A 9390-nucleotide genomic window follows, 5' to 3' on the forward strand; every position below is an offset into this window, starting at 1 on the left:
CGGACAGAAGGTGGAAAATCGCGACATTATCAGGTATGCATTAAATACATTCCCTAGGAACACCTTGTGGGCATCAATGGTAGATACTTACAAGGTCTCTAAGGACCTTTCCTCCATTAGATTAGATAAACTATTCTCAAAGTTTGAATTACATGAACAAATTAATACACCTATGACCGAGAAAGGTATTGACTTGATTGCAGGTACGAGCAGAACACGGGAAACAAAAGCAAAGCGCATAACTAAACCCGAGTCCAAGAAGAACCGAACTCAAAAGACGACGATGATGAGATAGCAGCCGAACTCATCAACCTAGTATGAAAGCTCTACAAGAAGAAGAAAGGATTTACCAAGAAGGACATCAAGAAGGTGATTTAGTTCAAGACGATACAATCAAGTCAAAGAGTAAAGTCCGTGGTAACTTGCTATGGATACAATAAGAAGGGACACATCAAAGCCAACTGTCCGAATAAAAAAGAAGCGAAGAACCAAAAGAAGAAGAAAGCACTGCAAGCGACGTGGGATGAGTCTTCCTCTAAAGATTCTGACGAAGAGCTCGAACAGACGAGCTTCCTCGCCCTTATGGCCCGGGAACAAGTTGACGAATCAGAAATCGAGAATGAGTAGGAAACAGAGTCCGAGAGAAGTCACGGAACCGTATCCATTTTTGAAGGGTCTAACCTCACTGTAAGTACTTCTCAGATAACTAAACTGCATAACTTAGTTAATTATCTTATATGTAAGTTAGCCAAATCCAATGTCCAAATCAAGTCACTCCAAAAGGAGGTAACACTCCTTAAGGAGGAGACTAAAATAAATTCTTTGACTGAGCCAGTTCAAAATGAAAGTTCAACTCAAGTCCAACAACTTGAGGAAGAAAATTCCAATTTGAAAGCTCAAGTTAAAGAACTTAAGGACATGTTGGAAAGGTTTACCTTGGGTTGCAAGAATCTTGATATGATTCTTGGAAAATAAAGAACCGTATACAATAGATCTGGACTTGGATTTAAGGCTAAATGAAGATACAAGTCCTACTTATCACTTGTAAATAGAATTAATAAAAAAATAGTCCAAGCATGGGTCCCCAAGTCGAATTTGGTTAATCAAGTTGGACTTGGTCAATATTGGATTCCCAATGATCAGATCCATTATCTTGATAGACCCTATCGAGGCTATGATCCAGGAGGAGCCAAAAGAAAGACCATCTTTATCGATAAATAAATTTGTTTGATGTTTGTTTTTACTACTTTATTATACATGCTTAGACTAGGCTAGATAAGGATCAAGGCGTGATTTACATTTAACTAATTAGATCTAGAGGTTTCAAAAAGAAAATTAAATATCCAATTTTTTTTAAAGGCTTTATCTAGAAGTGGTGGATAATCTCATATCCAAGTAGGTCTAGTGCTTCGCCACAACCTAGAAGTCAATCTTTGAAATGAATATTTAATTGACTGATTGTAAAACCTGAGTCTAACTAAAATGTAAATCAATCCTTAGATGATAATCTAAATCAAAGATAAAATTAACCATCTCACAAAAACCTATAAGGTTCTCTGATTGATAATTTAGAAAAGGGTGAGATGGACTTAGGTAAAATTTAGAATTAATTAATCATTTAATAAATTTTAATAAATCTAATTTAATAAATCTAATCTTAATAAATCTAATTTAATAAAATCTTAATTAATCATTTAATAAATCTTAATTAACAAATCAATAAATCTTATTTAAACACTTAATAAATCTTAATTAACAAATATTAATCTTAATCAATTAATAAATCTTAATTAATCTTTATTAATAAATTTTATTCATTTATTAAGTCTAATCAATTCATAACTTAACCTAATTTAATAAATTCATTTAAACACAAAACTATCTCACAGTCACCCATAGGAATAACATATTTGACAATTTAGACTAGGTGAGACAAAGTAGTAAAGAGCTAATTTCAATCAAACTATCTTTTGATCCATCAAATTGAACCAAATCAAATACTTTATGTGTAGGAGCATAAAGATTTGGATCAATGGATGTTAGATAGTGGATGCTCAAGACACATGACTGGAGACAAATTGAAATTCACTAAGCTGCAACTCAAGAACATAGGGTCAGTTGCGTTTGGCAACGACGAAAAACTTAAGGTAATCAGAACAGGTAATATCGAACTGAGTTCCAATTTTATTATTCAAAAAGTACTATTGGTTGATAAATTGAATTTTAACTTACTTAACATTAGTCAGTTATGTGACTCTGGGTACTTAGTCACATTTTCAAAATCTAAGTGTTTAATTAAAAATGTTAAAAATCCTGAAATTTCACTTAAGGGATTTAGAAAACAAAACATTTATACAATTGACCTACCAACCTCCTCACTAAAGTGTCTCCTAACACAATAAGAGGAAACTAAGTTGTGGCACAGAAGACTGGGTCACACTCATACCAGACTTATTTTAAAAATAAGTCAAAATGGCTTAGTTAGAGGTTTACCTAAATTAAAAATTATAGAAAATACAATTTGTAATGCTTGTCAACAGGGTAAACAAACCAAGTCAACCCACAAGTTAATCAACTTAAATAGAACTAACTCGATACTTGAGTTCCTACACTTAGACATGTTTGATTCACATGGAGCCAAGTCACTAAGCAAAAACCAATATTGCTTAGCTATAATTAATGATTACTCAAGATTTAATTGGGTAAAATTTCTAAAAACTAAATATGAAACCTTTGAAATCTTTAATAATTTTTGCAAGTTAATAAAAAATGAAAAGGATACTAAAATTAAAAGAATTAGAAGTGATCATGGAGGAAAATTTGAAAACCATAAATTTACACAATTTTATGAAATTAATGGATACAAACACGAGTACTCATGCCCTAGACCCCCCAATAAAATGGTCTACTAGAACGAAAAAATAGAACCCTACAAGAAGCTGCTAGAACCATGTTAAATGAATATAACCTAAATAATCAATTATGGGCTGAGACAATAAATACAACTTGTTACATTCAAAATAGAATTTTAATCAATAAATTACAGAATAAAACTCCATATGAATTATATTATAATAAAATCCCCAACTTAAATTATTTAAAAGTGTTTGGATGTAAAGTCCACATTCTAAACATCAAAAATTACTTAGGAAAATTTATATCAAAATCAACCCAAGGAATCTTTTTAGGGTACTCCACAACCAGTAGGACCTATAGAGTCTATAACAAAGATACCCTAAAAGTTGAAGAAAAACTAATGTGATTTTTGATAAAGAAAATAACTTGACTAATTTAACAAATAAAAATGTCAATACAGAAAAGGTTAATACAAGAAACATAGACGATGATGAAAATTTTCAAATTAAATCTAGTAAATCACAAGAACCAATTATTGACCATAATATAAGACTATCAAGAACAAGTATCAATCACCCATCTGACTAAATTTTGGATAACCCAATCCTAGGAGTTCGTGTCATGCCCCGGGGGAGTCCTTGTCCGAAGAAATTTCGGCAGCATCTCCCCTGTACAGGTGACAATCTGAAACTTTTCTACATCCATAGTCATACACGGCCAACACGGCCGGAACATATGTATATAACAACAAATAAATAAGTAAACAATCACACCATCCACGCAGTTAAATAGTGAACTAGAACAAATGATAAGTAAACATCTCAAATCATCCTACTCAACTACACTCATAAAGCACAAAACCGATATCCTATTTAACTACACTCATAAAGCACAAAAACTCAATGACGCAAATAAAGTCAACTTACCTCTTCTGTCGTCCAAGCAGGCATGTAGAAGATCATATCGAATAAAAATCCATCGACAAGTAAAAATCCATACAAGATCCAAAGTATCAAAACAAAACAAGTCCAAACATAGTCTAATAAAGAAAAACCAAAAGACCAACAAACGTCCTCGTGGACTGTAGGGGACTAGCGACTGGAACTCTCCGGACAGTATCAACCCGAAAATAGCAACGGAGGGGGGTGTAAGTCCAACACTCAGTGGGTAACAACTGATATGCATAATAAAGAAAATAACAACCAGCACTAATCATGCGTACAGTCTCCTGATACAAGAAGGATAAATGCAACTGAAACAAGCAGGAGAAAACTGTACTAACCAGGACCAAGGTATAAGTATAACAGGGTCGTCAGATCGAGAGGTATCAAAATCCTGTATGCATGTCAAACATATGCATCCATCCAAATGCAACATATAAGTGCAGCAAACACAATCAGAAAATACATAAATGCATATGATGCCAATGGCATGGTCACCCCTGACGCCAGTCAGCCATCTCACACACAATAGTGAGACCGAGTGGGTAGGGCTGTGACAACCGTTCACTCTGCCATCACTGCTCCTGATGAGTGACCGAGTGGACGGGATGCTGTCAGAGTACACCTATCCTCCTACCCCAAATCATAAATGGGGGAGCTCAATGCTCTCATCTCCCGATACACAATGACGGGGAGGAATCTCTGTTGGCTATCACGCTGCGTCGCACTACCCATGAGTGGACCAACAGAGCCAAAAAAAGTTCAACCGTCTGCTGGCTACCAAGCTGCTACACTAAACCAGCAGAGCCTAACAGAGCAGAACTGTCTGCTGGCTACTGCGCTGAGTCACCGGTCCAGCGGAGCTAAATAGCAGAACTGCCACACACCCTGCTTGATACAAATTGTTGGATCGAGAAGTGCTAGAGGGGGGGGGGGTGAATAGCGCTCGTGGCTTTCACTCTTTTCAAATTCGTAAAACGTTCGATTAACACACTTGAGTAAAGCAGCGGAATAAAGAACGAACACATAGAAAGGCACGAGAGATTTACTTCGTTCGGAGCCTAGATCGACTCCTACTAGAAGGCCCGCGATCCTTGACCGCTTTCCGTGGGCAACAACTATAAGCTCATAAAAATGTACAATAAGATATTACAATTGAAATCACTAAAACAAATTATACCGACAACAATAAAGTAGCAGAATCTGAAGCTCCGGGTTGTCGGGGGCTTGTAACAGCACTTCTGGACATTTCTTAAGCAGCTTGTAGCGTAAGGATTGCTTATAGTTCGTTGTACTGAGCTGCTGGTCGAAAGCCTCTTATAAAGGGTGTTCAAGGCGCCTTGAAAGCTGATGTGCGTAGATTATATACTCTTTTATGCATGTTTTTACGCACATTTACATACTTTGAGCATGCTTGATCTATGCATTTTTATACTTCCAGCTTTCCTTTTAGCATATTTACTCTTTTGGTTCGGAGATCTGCTTTTTGTGCATTTTCTGTACACAGGAGTCGATTTGGTGAAGAATCTACATCTTTGGGCATGCATTGGAGGAAACGAAGGGAGAAAGCACCGGGCCGTGTACCTCACACGGCCCTGCACTGGTATGGAGCTCGGGCCGTGTGGAGTTTGGCACCAACAGAAGAGGAAGATGACATGGCCGTGTGAACCTCGCACGGCCGTGTCAAGATTTGAAGCCAACCAGAGCAGAAGCCTTACAGGGTCGTGTGGATCTACACGGCCGTGTGAGATTTCCAGAGACCAAGCAGGCTGCGGCCGTGTGCACCACACGGCCGTGTAGCATTTCCAGAGACTAAGCAGGCTGTGGCCGTGTGCACCACACGGCCGTGTAGCATTTCCAGAGAGCAGAAGGGTTCTGTCCGTGTGGAGTCACACGGCCGTGCAGCTTTGGCAGAGAGGGAACTGGACATGGCCGTGTGAATCTCACACGGCCGTGTCACGGGGCCGTGTGGCGCCCAATTCCCTCCTCTATTTAAACCCTTCTTCATGAATTGAAAGGGGATCTCTCCCCCTTTGGGAGAAAGCAAGATTTGGTGTTTTCCTCTCATTCTTGGGAGGATTTCTGGGCGATTCTAAGGGAGATCTCGACGATTCCGACTCCGGAGCGAGGATTGGATCCGAAGACAAGGCTTCTTTGTAGATAAGTTTTCTCTTTCCCCCTCTTCTTGTTTTCTTGGATTGGGGATTCAAGGAATGCTTGTAATCTCTATTTCTTCAGGTTTTCTTCCTCGATTCATGGAGTAGATCTTGTATTCTAGGATTAAGGGAGTATTTGTATGATGGATTGATGTAATCTCTAATGGATCTGCCATTTTCTTGTTTCAATGACATTGACTTGCTTGTATCAATTAGGTCTTGAATGATTAATGGTGATTTGTGCTTAATTCTCATTCTTGATTAATTGTTTGGATTTCTTGTGGACTTTGTAAAGATAAACTCTCACTCGATCATCCGAGGGATCCACGTGACAGGTGCAAGCCCGTGTAAGGACGTTTGAGAGATAATCTTGAAGAGGAAATAGGGATATCCAAGAGAGTAGGATGGATTTTATGACTAGCTGCTTCTATCTTGATAGATTAATGAGTCGTGGGCTTCTACGTTGGTATCCGAGGAAGGCATAGTAATAGGTGCACTTCTGTGTAAGGACAACATAGGTACATGTCTAATTAATCCTATTTAGATACATTTCTCAGTCCTTAGCCGGTTGTTTATTGCAAGAGGGAACCGGCAACTTTCTACATGTTTGGCAATTGAGGGATAAGAATTGGTGAACCATTTACATTCAAGAAATCTTACAAAGAAACTGAAACTCCTAGAATCTTCCTTATTCATAACCCAAAACACTAGACTCTTGTTTGTTGATCTTTAAGACTAGATTTGTTTACCTTTACTTTGCTTTTGAAATGATTGAATAGTTGTTTAGCTAATTCGCATTGAGGCATTTCTAGTGCTTATTCCAGTCCCTGTGGATACGATAATCTTTTATATTACTTGCGACATTTCCGTACACTTGCGGAGAGTAACAAGTTTTTGGCGCCGTTGCCGGGGACTGCGTTATAATATTAGGAATTATCAATTGAGTTAGACTAAACATAACATTTGTTTTCCTTTCATATTGCATAGTTGTAACCAATCATTAGATTTCTGTTTTTTTTACTTACTTGTATAACTTTCACTTCTTGTTAATTCTTTTTGTACAAACTCAATTCTGCATTTTTGATTCTTCTATTTTCCTTTTTGTGTCGAATTGCTATCTGCTATCTTGTTCTTGTGTATGCGAAGATCTAACTTTGCAGGGGAATTCTTTCCTTTTGACCCTGAGATTGATAGAACTTTCCATAAAAGAAGAATTCTGCAAAGGCAAATTGAAGAACAGGAACATTTGAATATGGCAAATAGACCACTTAAGGATTATGCAGCACCCTATGCGAGAGGTTTTCGATCTAGTATTTCAAGACCTTCAATGGAAGCTAATAACTTTGAGATCAAACCCGTAATTATATCTATGGTGCAGCAGAACCAATTTGGTGGAGGACCTCATGAGGACCCTAATCAACACTTAGAGGTCTTTTATGAAATATGTGGTACCATGAAAATGAATGGAGTTCCTTCAGATGCAGTTAGATTATTATTATTTGGGTTTTCTTTAAGAGATAGGGCAAAGCAATGGCTGAATTCTTTGGCCCCTAATAGCATCACCACTTGGGAGCAGTGCGAGCAACAGTTTCTTGATAAGTTCTACCCACCAAGCAAAACAGCTCATATGAGGAATTTAATTGCAAGCTTCAAGCAAACTGACTCAGAATCTCTTTTTGAAGCATGGGATAGATATAATAGTATGCTCAGACAATGCCCACATCATGGGTTGGAAAGATGGTTAGTGTTGCACACTTTTTATAATGGTATCAATTATCATATCAAAGTGTCCCTTGATTCGGCTGCTGGAGGGGCACTTATGAATAAAAGCTTAGATGAAGCCGAAGAAATCATTGAAAGTGTAGCACAAAATCATCATCAATGGGCAAATGAAAGAAGTGGTGGCTACTCCTCTGTAAACCCAACAATTAAAGCATCAGGGAAGTTTGATGTAGATGCAGTCACTCTTTTGTCTGCAAAATTGGATGCTCTTACAAAGAAATTTGAGAATATGGGGACTAGTGCTAATATGGTCAATGCTATTAGTACATCTTGTGAAGTATGTGGGAGTTCAGAGCATTCAAATGACTCATGTCCATTGGGAGCTATCACTGCACAAATCAATCAACTTGAACAATGCGATGCAATCATGAGCTACAATCAAAGGCAGAACAACCCATACTCAAATACTTATAACCCTGGATGGAAGAGTCATCCAAATTTTTCTTACAGAAACAATCAAAATCAAGGACCATCTATGGGGGCAAGACCAAATTTTCAAGCTGGGCAACAAAATTTTCAACATCTATCTTCTCAAGGCTTACCAAAGTCAAATGTTGAAAAGATGCTTGAAGAAATTATCTCAAATCAGAATGAAATGAAGCAAGATTTAGCAAAGCTCATTCAGAGAATGGATAATTCTGAAAAGCATCAAAAGATCCAGGATAGTCAAATTGCCCAACTAGCTTCCTCATCATCCAGAGCACCAGGACAGCTTCCAGGGAAACCTGATGTGAATCCTATGGAGCATTGCAATAGGATTGAGCTTAGGAGCGGACGGACCTTGGGAGACTTGACTGCTTCAAAAGGGAAACAAAAAGAAGAAGAGCTCTCTCCTCCTATATCAAATCAGATTCAAGCTAATGAGGAGAGTACCCTTGAGGTTGAAGAGACTCTTCCACTGAACCATCAGAGCAAAGCTGTCCCTTTTCCTCAGAGACTTACAATGCTCAAGAAGGATGAAGAATTTGGCAAGTTTCTAGAAAAAGTTAAGGAAATTTGTGTAGAGGAACCTCTTATTGATGCTATTTTACAAATGCCTAGATTTGCCAAATTCCTGAAGGATCTCATGTCAAATAAGAGAAGAAGAGGAGAGGTCGAGACCATTGCACTTAGTGAGGAATGTAGTGCTATTTTTGAGAAGAACACTTCTCCAAAACTGAAGGACCCAGGGAGCTTTTATATTCCTTGCAACATAGGGAAAGAATTTTTTGAAAAAGCTTTTTGTGACTTGGGGGCGAGTGTTAGCCTCATTCCCTATTCAATTTGTAATAAATTAGGTCTCAAAAACATTAAACTTACTACTATGGCACTTCAACTTGCTGATCATTCCTGCAGGTACCCTTTGGGTATTATAGAAGATGTGCCAGTAGAGGTGGATGGGAATGTTATTCCCACAGATTTTGTCGTGTTGGACATGGAAGAGGACCCTAGGATTCCTATCATATTAGGAAGACCTTTCCTTGCTACAGCTGGAGCTATAATTGATGTCAAAAACCATAAGCTTTCTTTGGTAATTGGTAAGGAAAAGTTGGAATATGATTTATCTAATATTTCTAACCATGTCTCGTCTCTTTTAAATGCTTGTAGCAGGACAAGCATTTATAAACTTGAGGAATGGAATTTCCATCCTCATGGAAGGCCACAAAATGAAGGAG

At 37.8% G+C, this 9390-nt stretch overlaps 1 non-coding gene across 1 annotated transcript; it reads right to left on the bottom strand.

The window, feature by feature from the left end:
• Positions 1 to 7578: 7578 nt before the first annotated feature.
• LOC122039284 lies at positions 7579 to 7684 on the bottom strand. Its single transcript, XR_006128140.1, has one exon. It is a non-coding gene; the product is annotated as a small nucleolar RNA R71 (small nucleolar RNA).
• Between the last annotated feature and the right edge of the window lie 1706 nt (positions 7685 to 9390).

Source organism: Zingiber officinale, chromosome 1A, assembly GCF_018446385.1.
Source record: "Zingiber officinale cultivar Zhangliang chromosome 1A, Zo_v1.1, whole genome shotgun sequence".
Lineage (NCBI taxonomy): Eukaryota > Viridiplantae > Streptophyta > Magnoliopsida > Zingiberales > Zingiberaceae > Zingiber > Zingiber officinale.